At 41.3% G+C, this 14,032-nt stretch overlaps 1 protein-coding gene across 1 annotated transcript in view; it reads left to right on the top strand.

Annotated features, from left to right (window-relative positions):
* Window positions 1-2,909: 2,909 nt before the first annotated feature.
* LOC138371309 (uncharacterized) overlaps window positions 2,910-14,032 on the top strand; it is a 71,748-nt gene continuing 60,625 nt past the window's right edge. Inside the window, exon 1 of the mRNA XM_069336094.1 lies at window positions 2,910-3,152. The gene's annotated coding sequence lies outside the window, so the exon portion shown is untranslated. The remainder of the gene's footprint in view (window positions 3,153-14,032) is intronic.

Below are 14,032 nucleotides of genomic sequence, written 5' to 3'. Positions count from 1 at the left end.
GGTCACTTTGAGCTGTGAGGGTTTCTTCAGCCTGAATCTTACGTATTTGATCCATTGCACCATTTGCAACAGTTTGTATGTTGAGAATTTCTTGGTTGTTGTTCATCGACGTTTTAAGGAGGCAGTCTATGGTATGTTGTTGTCGGGTGGCTGTGTCTTGGAGGGCCAAAATAGCTTCTGATTGCATTTTCACAAGGTTGTGCAGTTTCTGGAGCCATGGATTACTTCGGAGAGGTTTGAAGTTTAAACAGGGAGCCATAGATTGAGTGAATTCTAAAGCTAGAGATCCGAGGTGAGTTGAAGGGGGGGAGTAGAGAATATAATAATAATGATAAAGAGAATGGCAATGGTGGACAGTAGTAACACACTTAAGAATTATTCAATAATAAATACGAATTCGTCCTTCACTTATGGTCAAGGAAAGTCTACTTGGAAGGATTCAATTTACATGAGATTACGATTAGGATATAAATATATCTGGCAATACGGTGTTGATGTCAGTGAAAAAGATAAGGAGTGTAAATTATGTAATATGCCGTACGCCCACACCTTAGAACATTATGTATTAGAGTGTCACCTTATTGAAAAATATAGAAATAAGGAAATAAATAGTGTACCACATCAAATTGTTTGGATGTGTGATAATGGTATAATAGACAGTATACTTAGGAGCTACAAGAATTTTGCCCCAAGAATGTAACAATTATATGCTGTACTTGCTGTATGCAATGTTAAATGGGATTCTTGTACTGTTATATGTCTATTTGTACTCACTGAATTTGTGCGCCCCTTGAGGGACTTGAAGTAGAGGGGGGTAGAAATAGCCTAAGCTACTCTATCCCTTTGAGATGTATTTATTGCTTATCTCAATAAACATACTTGAACTTGAATTATGAAAGATATTACAGAATTAGGAGGAATTATCAATCATGGTTAAGCACTTATGTTAAAATTAACGTCAATTGAGAACAGAGAATAAGTCTTGTATGTTACCTAAGAAGCATTTGACTTCAGTAAGATTTGTATATATGAAAAAGTATTTCGTCATTGGAAAATAAGTACCCAGTCTAGTTTCCTAAATCATGTAATTAGTGAAATACAAGTGCTACTGAATATTGTAATTAATCTGGCTCTTGTATCTAGATAAATCCCAATTGTTTTGGAATAATAAAGTCACCTTCAGTGACAAATACTGGATTTTAGTTAATAATCATTTTCAAAGATTAATCTGGCAACTAGCCTGGGTCAGCCTGTGAGAGGTCAGTGTGGAGAGGTTAGTTAGCGTGTGTTGGAGGCTTCCTGGGGGTCAACATCTCTCAGAGAGTAAGACTGAACAACTGGCCTGGGTCAGCCTGTGAGAGGTCAGTGTGGAGAGGTTAGTTAGTGTGTGTTGAAGGCTTCCTGGGGGTCAACATCTCTCAGAGGGTAAGACTGAACAACTAGCCTGGGTCAGCCTGTGAGAGGTCAGTGTGGAGAGGTTAGTTAGTGTGTGATGGAGGCTTCCTGGGGGTCAACATCTCTCAGAGAGTAAGGCTGAACAACTGGCCTGGGTCAGCCTGTGAGAGGTCAGTGTGGAGAGGTTAGTTAGTGTGTGTTGGAGGCTTCCTGGGGGTCAACATCTCTCAGAGAGTAAGGCTGAACAACTGGCCTGTCTGTGGTGTTTAACGTATCTGTCTCTGAAGTTTTAGTACAGTGTAGAGTCCACATCATTTTTGTATTCAGTATTCAGTTTAGGAAGTGTTCAGATAGAACGTTTGAAACTTACCATTATTTTCAGTGTTAATCTTTGCTGTAATAAATCTGTTATAGAATTTGTGGTGTTTAGTGGAATTTCCCCAACGATAATTTTTCATTGTTGTTGATCTTAAGTCCCCGTGTTTGAAACTTGGGTTCCCCCTGTAAGCCTGCTGCTGCTTTAGATTCAGCTACTTACAACAAAAGTTCCAAAGTAGCACGGGCTATGGTGAGCCCGTAGTGGACTTACCTGGCACAGGAGCGGGGCTATAACTGCCCTGTAAGCCAGCAAGCATTTATTTAATACCAAAGATAGTCCCTTTATACTTAGATTTAATTCCCACACTAACGTCGAAATCTTATCCCATCCTTTTCCGATAACTGGGGATCCATTTTCGGGGTTTATGCCTAGTTGAGGGTATCCTGCTCCACCGTCAATTGAGGAAACTAATCAGTGGGTAGCAGGTGGTGGCGGAGAACTTCAGAGTTGCAGTATAACATAGAAGGGTACAGTATCCTCCAGCCGTGACATCTAAACTGTCAAATGTTTAGATCTTGATGAGGTGAACTATTAGGCTACACAGCACATACTCTGGTTCCAGTATATAGTTTTACTTAGTAACGACCAGCATTTAACCAGGAAAGTGAGGGTTAAAGGCTAGCCCCCCTTACACCAGTAGAACAGTCCAGGGTCCCGGTAGTACAGTCCAGGGTCCCGGTAGTACAGTCCAGGGTCCTGATAGTACAGTCCAGGGTCCCGGTAGTAGAGTCCATCACAAGTCAACAATTTGGACGATGTCAATCCGGACACTTTCTTCAAAAGGTCAGATGTAATACGAACGAGGAGCAACGGGTTCAAGCTCAACAAGCCACAATGTAGGACAGAAAACAGGAGAGGCTTCTTCACCCGTATGGTTGTAAACCCGTGGAACAGCCTACCCGCCAAGGAGTAGGTAAGGTAAACACCAAAACTCTACTGGGTTTTAAAATACAGATAGAAAAGATCATCCAGGCAAATGGGTAGGACCTTTGACAAGCCGCCAACTTCCTGTCCTCGTTGAGGCCACCAGTATTAGTGGCTCTCGGGTTAATTAAACGTCAGCAATGATCAGTAACCAAAGAAAATGGGAAGAGCGACGTGGCGGGTAAGCGAGCGAGCGAGTGACGTCATCACAACAAAGGTTGCTATAGACGTCTCCACGACTCGTGAAGTTCGCCTGTCTTAAAGACCTGTGTCCACAATACCCGCCAAATTGTCCCTCTCACAGTACTCTCAGGACACTTGTGACAGTGTAAGTGTGTGGTGAGGCCACACCACTGAAGACATTGAGGATATACCACGAGGGAGAGACAAAACTGTTGAAGGAAGGAGTCACTGGCTCCACCTGACCACCTTGTTCCTCGCACTCTCATCATCCGTAAGTTCTTGAGTACTTTCTGCTCCACCATTGTCTTACACCTCAACATGCAATTGTTGGGGTGTGGAAATAGGCCTATGGCAGTGTTGGGGTGTGGACATTGGCCTATCGAATATAATAATTTTTATAATAATAATAATAATAGAGAAAATCTACTGGGACTGTGTGGTGTTGCAAACCCATGACCAAGGCATTGCCAGCTGCATACTCTACCACTGTACCACCACTGACTTCCTAAAAGTCTTACAATCAGATTTCTACTGATATCACAGGAAGTCCTGAAGCCAGGCCAAGTTTTACGTAAGGCCCCTAAGCACTCAGGTGAAGGGGTTAAGTATTGTAGTTGAACACCGTATGCCCATCTTCAGATACACAGAAAATCGCACTAAGGAGATATACATCAATGAACGATCCACTGGGGCTGTGAGGTGACGCAAACATTGCAGGTTCGCATCGCCTCACAGCCCGAGTGAATTTTCTCATTGATGTATATCACGTTAGTGTGATTTTATGTGTAAATAATAATATTAAAAATATTATTATTATTCAAAAGATTGTGTACAAAGAACATAAGAGTAATAAATGAATAATGGCTTTACCATTGTGATCATTGCTGTCTTCTTATATGTGCTATCAATCTGCTGTATGGTGTCTGTTAATCTTGTTTAAATTAACAATCAAGTTGACAATGTAATCAACCAGAGCTTTAATAAACCAATGTGCTTTAATATACTTACTATTCTCTCTCATCTCATTTTTTTTCTTGCAATGTATGTTATCATTTTATTAATTCTGCTAGAATTTACCTACTTAAAATTAGCTGTTAGGTAATAGTTAGATAATGACCTGCCCGAAACACTGCGCGTACTAGTGGCTTTACAAGATTGTAAATACTATGCTATGTATTCTCTAACACAATGTACATTCTTGTATATAAATTAAATAAATAAATCAATCCATAAGGGCCGTGAAGAGGGTTCGAACCTACATCAGAGAAGATCCCAGACGCTCCTTAACCACTTAACTGCGCCAACCGAGAATACGCGGTTTGCCAACCGAGAAAGCTCATTTTGATTTTTTCGTACCCATTCTAAATGTGTGCGAGGTTGGTTGTGTACGAAATGGACTCTTAGGACCTCCAGTGAGAGGTAGCCATCTAGGAAAAAATTCCCCTTATGCCCTAGGGCTGCTGGCTGGGTTAGTACCGAGTGACACACGCGCCTCTGGCTCCCAAACACCTGTCCGACGCAAGTTGAAAGATCGTGCTTTGTCGGTGAAATTCAAACCTTAATGTTTAAAGAATATAAGGGTCATAATATTGGTGAAGCTAGACGCAATAGGACCTAACACAAAGATCAGATGCAAGTGATACAGCACCTATGAGGACCATACAGCGAGCGTATCCAGTTGTAGCTCTGAGCGCCATTCTTGCCCATCTATGCTATCTCCAATTTATTTAGATGATACATAGATGAATCGTTTTCTGCATTCATTGATGATGCATCTGATACAAGTAGCATAGATGAGCAGTGTTAGCGGCTTCCATGGTGGTGTTTTCCATAGATATTTTCAAGAATAGCTGAATCTCTTCTTTACTGACGGACACTCTTTGAGGCTGGCTGAATCTCTTCTTGTGTGGGACCTTACAAGGGGATCTTTTCATGACTACCTTACAAATTGATCTTTCCCTGTAATCTTTTCAAGACTACCTTACATTTTACAAGCTTGGCTACATACTACCTACAGGTACTAATGCCAAGGGTGTACATGAGTGCGTTATTTGCAAGCACACAGAACAAAGAAACAGGAAGCGAAATTCTATCTGTACCTGGTGCAACGAGAGCGAAGTTGCGCTGTGTACCCTGGACTACTTCATTGATTATTACTCACTTCCGAAGTACTGAGTGTGTAATACAGTGTGTTACTGTGTAAATAGTGTGTGAAACTGTACATATTGTAATTTTAGTGAATTTTTAACACGTAATATTGCGACAATAAACATTTATTGTGGACACATTACTGACACATGTATCACAGTTTCATGGAACATTATGAACATTCTGCTGTATACATATTGTAAAGGATACAAATATGCATCATATATGCACACAAGCATAAGAAATATTGCCAGAACAACCGTGGACATTTTCAAGAGGAAACTAGATTTATTCCTCCAAGGAGTGCCGGACCAACCGGGCTGTGGTGGGTATGTGGGCCTGCGGGCCGCTCCAAGCAACAGCCTGGTGGACCAAACTCTCACAAGTCAAGCCTGGCCTCGGGCCGGGCTTGGGGAGTAGAAGAACTCCCAGAACCCCATCAACCAGGTATCAACCAGGTATACGATAAAAAAACAAACAAATAAAACCAAATTGGAAATACATAAAACAGATAATTGAAAATATATTTGTGCCAACATCTGGTGCTTGAATGGCCCGCGCGACCGTGTCTGGGCGTGTCACACATGGGCGACCAGCCCCTGATGACATCACAACGCACCTTGTCCACATCCCCAGAGCCAAAGTAAGTGGAATTTGGTATTTATTTTTACATAGATATTGTGAGAGTTTTAAGTGGTGGAATAAATGAAATTGTTATAAGGAATTGAGCTCGGAAAATTTCTAAGAATTTTCTTTATTCTTTAACCTTTATTCCTGTCGTGATATTCAATTAGGTCGCCTGAGGAAGGACTTGCTTAGCTAATACACCAGTGTAGTAAGCAGCTCATTCCTCACTTTGGGACCATGTATGAACAATTGACTAGGCGCGAGCAAACGCCGAGACCCCAATGAAAATTGAAATCCCCTCCACTTGGTCGTCGACCTTCGCCAATCGCTGAAGCGAATCTAACGAGTAGGTCCTGGGCTCTCACAACAATAATTTATTGTTATGTGGTGCCGTATATTTGGTCCAAAACTCAGAATCGGTCTCAATTTTATTAGTCGAGTGTGAAGAACACATGCATAACAATAATAGTGTGTGGGGTGTAACGAAAAGACAGTGTTAACCATAACAACTTAGTTTATTCAATAAAGTACTAACTACTACAACAAAACAAAAAGAAATGTCAATGACGTTACTCGAAATCCTTCCTGTGACACTATCAATGACAGCTAGACACCAGCCCCTCGAACTGCATAATGAACTAACTCGAACATAAGCGTGAACACAGAGGCATCAATCAAGAAAAAAGAACTAACAGATCTATAATCACAATTACAACAAATGACACAGTGGGTTTTGAAACACGTCTCCAGTAACCTCCTAACTGTTCTACGCCTCAGTGCAGTCTACACCTGCAATGGCGGATGCAATGCAATCAAATCAATAGTCTTTCAATGACAACAATAACTAATGGGTTCACTGGCAACTCCAGCAAACCTTCCTCAAATTAATCCTTACGTTAACACTCCGTGCCACGGACGATCAACAATCAATAACAATTGATTTACGTTAATAACACAATAACATTTACGTTAATAACAAAATAGCATTTACGTTAATTTAATAACTCTTACAACTGTCACTAGTAACGCAGAAATTACACAACACTCTACCTGTCGAGCATTCAGTGAGAAAATCCCATTAATTAATCCCTGTACTACCAGACAGCTGATTAATCTCTTTACTAGTTACGTTAATTTACGTTAATCAGTTACTAATCACTCAGCGATGGTAAACTCTGATTTACAATGTCCAAAGTGCTAAGAGAACGGTAATCACTCGTGATTAGCTTTAGAGTAATTAATTATTATCCTCAAGATCAATAATTAAACAATAAAAATACGCAACCTTTCACACTGGCTCAGCAATTTACATTAAGGTATGAATTCCGTCTAAGCCTTCCATACTCAGACCAATTCAGGTGGCTAATAACAGTAATTAGCTCCACGTTTACGTTATTCTAAAATGACGTTACTCCTCCCACGAGTCAATCAAGTGCCGGTACTTCCGGACAGATAAATAATGACGTTACGTTAATGGAACAATGAAGCATTCGTGTGAGTCGATCAAACAAGGATCGAGGTTAATTATTTTGACTTCCTGAAACACGTCAATTACCCGGCCCACTGACCATTAATTACGACAGACAATACTGGTTGATACCTGGTTGATGGGGTTCTGGGAGTTCTTCTACTCCCCCAAGCCCGGCCCGAGGCCAGGCTTGACTTGTGAGAGTTTGGTCCACTAGACTGTTGCTTGGAGCGGCCCGCAGGGCCACATACCCACCACAGCCCGGTTGGTCCGGCACTCCTTGGAGGAATAAATCTAGTTTCCTCTTGAAAAAGTCCACGGTTGTTCCGGCAATATTTTTTATGCTTGCTGGGAGGGTGTTGAACAACCGGGGACCTCTGATGTTTATACAGTGTTCTCTGATTGTGCCTATGGCACCCCTGCTCTTCACTGGTTCTATTCTGCATTTTCTTCCATGTCGTTCACTCCAGTACGTTGTTATTTTACTGTGTAGATTTGGTACTTGGCCCTCCAGTATCTTCCAGGTGTATATTATTTGATATCTCTCTCGTCTTCTTTCTAGTGAGTACATTTGGAGGGCTTTGAGACGATCCCAATAATTTAGGTGCTTTATCGCGTCTATGCTTGCCGTATATGTTCTCTGTATTCCCTCTATTTCAGCAATCTCTCCTGCTCTGAAGGGGGAAGTGAGTACTGAGCAGTACTCAAGACGGGACAACACAAGTGACTTGAAGAGTACAACCATTGTGATGGGATCCCTGGATTTGAAAGTTCTCGTAATCCATCCTATCATTTTTCTGGCTGTTCAATATTTGCTTGGTTATGCTCCTTAAACGTTAGGTCATCAGACATTATTATTCCCAAATCCTTTACATGCTGTTTTCCTACTATGGGTACATTTGATTGTGTTTTGTACTCTGTATTATGTTTAAGGTCCTGATTTTTACCGTACCTGAGTACCTGGAATTTATCACTGTTAAACATCATGTTATTTTCTGATGCCCATTCGAAAACTTTATTAAGATCAGCTTGAAGTTTTTCAATGTCTTCAGCCGAGGTAATTTTCATACTGATTTTTGTGTCATCTGCAAAGAATGATACGAAGCTGTGACTTGTATTTTTGTCTATATCTGATATAAGAATAAGGAAAAGCAGCAGTGCAAGGACTGTACCCTGAGGTACAGAGCTTTTAACTGCACTTGGACTAGATTTTATATGGTTGACCGTTACTCGCTGAGTCCTGTTTGACAGAAAACCGAGTATCCAGCGTCCTACTTTACCGGTTATTCCCATTGACTTCATTTTGGGTGCTGTCACGCCATGGTCACATTTATCGAAAGCCTTTGCGAAGTCCGAGTATATCACATCAGCATTCTGTTTTTCTTCTAATGCCTCAGTGACTTTGTCGTAGTGCTCAAGTAGCTGTGAGAGGCACGATCTTCCCGCTCGAAATCCATGTTGGCCTGGGTTGTGAAGGTCATTGGTCTCCATGAAATTGGTGACCTGACTCCTAATCACTCTCTCAAATACTTTTATGATGTGCGATGTTAGTGCAACTGGTCTATAATTCTTTGCCAATGCTTTGCTCCCTCCCTTGTGTAGAGGGGCTATGTCTGCTACTTTAAGTGCATCTGGTATCTCCCCCGTGTCCAAGCTCTTCCTCCACACTATACTGAGTGCCTGTGCTACCGGCACTTTGCATTTCTTTATAAATATTGAATTCCATGAGTCTGGACCTGGGGCTGAGTGCATGGGCATGTTTTCAATTTCTCTTTCAAAATTTAGTGCGCTCGTGTTGATATCAGTTATGTTTACAGGGGTTTGAATATCCCGCATAAAGAAATTGTCTGGATCTTCCACTTTCATGTTTATTGGAGTGCTAAACATGTCCTCGTACTGCTTTTTTAGGATTTCACTAATTTCTTTGTCATCCTCCGTGTATGAACCTTCACTTGTATGAATAGGTTCAATACTGGCAGTGGTTTTTGCTTTTGATTTCGCATATGTGAAGAAATATTTTGGACTTTTCTTTATTTCCTGATTTGCTTTCTGTTCTAACTGCCTTTCTTCAGTTTCATATGAGTGTTTCAATTCTCGCTCGATTTCTTCAATCTCCCTATTTAAATTATTCCTTCTTTGACAGGAAATTTGTGTCTGCATAATCAGTTCCGTTATTTTTTTCCTGCGTTTGTAGTGTCGTCTGCGTTCTCTTTCTATGTTGGATCTCTTTCTGGCTTTCCTCAAGGAACATGTTTCAGACAGACTTGATACGCTTCCGAAGTCAGTTTTTCTATTCCTTCTGTAGGACTTGTATTACTTAGAACAGTTTCCCATGGAATGTTTGTAAGTTTCCTGTTTATTATCTCCCAGTCTATCCATTTATTATTAAAATTGAATTTACTGAATAGCCCCTCTCGCTTTATCAACGTTTTAGGTCTATTCTGAGTATTGATGGTCGTTTGCACTTCAATGAGCTTATGATCTGAGTATGTGGTATCTGATATTGTAATGTCTCTGATAATGTCTTCATTGTTCGTAAAGACCAGATCTAGAATATTTTCATTTCTCTAATTCTTATCCGGCTGACGGCTAGGCTCCTTGAGACTACCGAAGCTGCTTGCAGGAAAGTAAATTAACCCAAACGTATTCTACGTTACTCAAATTGTCAAAGAACAAATTCTCTTACAGCAATGGGCGTTCCCTTGGTTACGTTATATTAATTGCCTCGCATCACCTCACTGAATACTGGACTTCGATGTCCTACCAGATAAACAGGAGAATACATGTGTACCCAAGTACTCGTCTACAGCCGAGTTCACCCACGACAATGACAAATCACACTAACAAATCACAGTGATTTACGTTACAATGCGGTTGCAATGACAATTCTGCAGAACCTAGTAAAATAATATACAGGACATGAACCCTCTAGAACACTGCCCCACAATGACTTTACTGAACTGCAATCACATACGGTGATTGCTCAACTCTAGCAACAATCACCATCAAATAACAACCCCTTTGCAATAACATACTCGGCAAGTACTATAATTTCCAAATATTAGAATACTGCACACACTTACTTCCTGTTGCAAATGACCCCAGTGCTCTCAATAACCCCTAGAACATAGGTCCACACATTGCAATCACCACAGTAAATAACACAATAACACTAGGCACCGTGACACTACGATTATATATATATATATAATTACTGCTGACACATGTAGCCTACAGTTATCAAACGTTATTGGGAACACTAAGGAGATCTCGCACTCCTTAAATCACATGGGTGAGTGATTTATCGATCCCGCATGCCGATAAACACACTCGAGAGTTACGTTACTCGACAGAGCGATGGCGGTCTCTCCAGACAGCCTCGTCACTCACCAAATTCTACCAAAATTATGTTAATACTGCAACCACAATACATATATATATATATATATATATATATATATATATATATATATATATATATATATATATATATATATATATATATATATATATATATATATATATATATAAATCACACTTGTCACATCCCTGGGAACAATACAAGAAATTAAGACCACACTGTGGTACACTCCATAATAATCATTGCCAGGAATCACTGACGTTACACACACATTAACCTGAGCGCTCAGTGTTGGAATTCCACACCTGCAAGACTACACATGGAAATGATATCACTCCATCCCACGGACGATCAAAAATGCTTTAATTATCACAATGGAATATAATTATTACATGGACATCCTCTCTGTCCGTGGCTAATCTATGTATACTCTGTTCCCGTGTGTACCCACACACACACACACACTGTACGTCTGTGTACACAAGACGCAAGTCCCTCTGGACTGACAAGATGACAATAAAGGGTGATTATCTCCTCGTCCACACTTCACTTCACCTCCACAGGTGCTGCGTGACAATGTGGACGGAACACCTGACTTCGAATTCAAGATTTAAGAGACTAACTGATCACCAGAAATACACACATAGGTATTTACTCATTCATACTGCCGGCTTACACACCATTCCCATACATCAGGCACCCCGCTACGGGTGGCTGCCTCAGTCACGGCAGTAGTAGGTGGCGTAGGCGGTGATAGTACATCACGTGGTATTTTACGAACAATTGGCGCGCACTCGAACCCCTCCCCTCACAACACGGCTCAGTTCGCACCCTCGACCCACCGGTAAAGCGAGGCGTTCGTACCCAGGTGATGCGCACAACGATAGCGTCTTACACAAACATGGGAAATCTGCCTTAAAACTCTGACACGAATTTCCCCGTTCCCATCGACTGCTACAGAGTACTAGCAGGTATTATTAATAATCACTGGTATGGGATCTACAAGTCTGTTACTGCTCGTATGCACATTACCCCACAATCCCAGATCACTGTACCTCTACCCACTGTACACAATGTCTTTCTCCAATCCAAGCAACAACTTCGGCCGGATTCTGTGACGACCCCCGTCGTCGATGAAGCAGGAGGTGAAGCAGTTGAGTAATCAACCCACCACGACGCCCTATACTCAATTTGGCCGAATTGAGTACAGAGAGCGTCTTGACAAAGTGGCAGCTATATTCAGAATGACGCTTACACCCGCAATTCCCGCGTCCTCCTCGAAATAACCAATGAGAGGAAGGCATACAGCGGCCTACCCCTCTCAACCAATCAGCGACGGTGTAGCACAGCCCCTAGGGCAACTCCAAGATGGCCGACCAACATGGCGGCTCAAGATGTTTACTAAGATGGCAGCTGTTTCCATGACGATGACTGGTTAGCGCGCGGGAGGCCCACAGCTCACCCCACGCCTGGGGCCTAGCTGTTCCCGCGCAAAGTTGAGTCTCGCTCAAGCCATACAATGAGGTTACCTTGAGGTGCTTCTGGAGCATAGTGTCCCCGCGGCCCGGTCGTCGACCAGGCCTCCTGGTTGCTATCGGCATATCTCTGCTATCGGCATATCTCTGCTATATCTCTTGTACTCTCATATCATCATGCTATGAGATGATGCTATCGGCATATCTCTGTCCACAGATGTGCTACTCCGGCCAGGGTAACATTTCTGGACTGCTGATGAATGGGGCTCTCACATGAGCCCAAACACTTGATGTTTCGGTTGCTGGTTACCAAGCTTAAGTCCGCACACTTAACAAGTGTACTGGCCTCCACAGGCATAAGAGCACTATTGTAAGTGAGCTGGTGAACCATCTCCTCACAGATATGTTCAGGGAAGGGAATTTATCATTTTACAAAGAAAAAATGAATTTTTGGGAACACTTTATTTCATGCGCACAGGGGGAATTTCACAATAAACTCGGCGCAGCATGGTGGTTAATCGACTGAGCTATGACACGGATAAGAATTGCAACCGAGAAATCAACTTGACCTACCACGGATCTTGCAGTCTCTCCGAGACACAAACCAGGTTTTTACACAATTCCCCCATGCACCTGAGCTCTGTCAATAATCTGTTCTACCTCTTTGCCCTTACTTCATTACACACTCTCGGACGTAGGTTCGAACCCTCGTCACGGCTCTTGTGGATTTGTTCATATCAAACTTGAAATGAAACAAACAAACAAACAAACTCATTTCAAATTTGTTCATATCAAACCTACCCATACTATCAAAAATATTTCAAAAAATTATCTACAAACAGCTCTACTCATACCTCGTAAAATTTGACATACCCGGCCCCTGTCAGTTTGGCTTCCACTCCCAAAAGAGTACTAGCGACGCAATTATTAGTCTCCTTGATATAATTTACTCAGCCCTTGACAAAAATGAGTTAACGACTGGACTCTTCATTAACCTGAAAAAGGCCTTTGATACTGTTAATCACAACTACCTCTTGTGTAAACTGCATCATTATGGAGTCCGAGGCCATGCCCTGGACTATATCCAATCCTATCTTAGTGATAGACACCAATGTGTAGCCATCAATGATATATCCTCTCCTACTCTACCTAACCATTGGAGTGCCACAGGGCAGCATCTTGGGACCTCTCCTATTTCTTATATACATCATTGGTCTGCCTAATGTCACCAACATTCTGAAACCTATATTGTTTGCTGATGATACTACCCTCATCTACTCTAACCCCAACCCACATACACTAAATAATGCTGTTAATAATGAACTAAAAAAAAGTCCACTTATGGATGTCAACTAACACTTAACATAGAAAAGACCTACTACATCTTATTTAGAAGCAAATCAACAAATGCAATTCAGCTTCACATAGACAATGTTAACATTAGTAATAGAAATGATGGAAAGTTTTTTTGCCTATTCCTAGATAAGAGACTCAACTTCAGCACCTACATACAACACATAACTAAGAAAGTCTAAAACAGTTGGTATACTCTCCAAAATCAGATACTATGTACCTAACTCTGCTCTCATCTCACTATATTATGCACTAATCTATCACTATCTTAATTATGGTATCTGTGCATGGGGTTCAACCACTGCAAACCACCTCAGGTCCATCATCCCCCAGCAAAAATCTGCTATCAGAATAATAAATTTTGTTTTCAGACAACACTCAGCCCCCTTGTTTAACTCCCTAAACATGCTAAACATAATCTCATTCCACACATTCTTTTGTGTCAACTACATTTACAAAGGCCTGTTCTTAAATGCAAATCATGTTCTGAAACTCTCCCTGGACAGATATAATAGGACCCATTATCACCACAACAGAAATAAATATCGCTTTGTTATCCCCAGAGTCAAACTTAATCTGTACACACAATCTATGCAAATAATGGGATCTAGTCTATGGAACTCACTCCCTAATGAATTGAAAAGCTGTCCAACTTTTGCATCATTCAAAAACAAAACTAAAAAGTACCTAATCTCATCTGCATAGTTTTTTTACCTTGT

This window comes from Procambarus clarkii, chromosome 35 (genome assembly GCF_040958095.1).
Source record: "Procambarus clarkii isolate CNS0578487 chromosome 35, FALCON_Pclarkii_2.0, whole genome shotgun sequence".
In the NCBI taxonomy this organism is placed as follows: Eukaryota; Metazoa; Arthropoda; class Malacostraca; order Decapoda; family Cambaridae; genus Procambarus; species Procambarus clarkii.
This window is presented reverse-complemented; position numbering and strand designations above follow the sequence as displayed.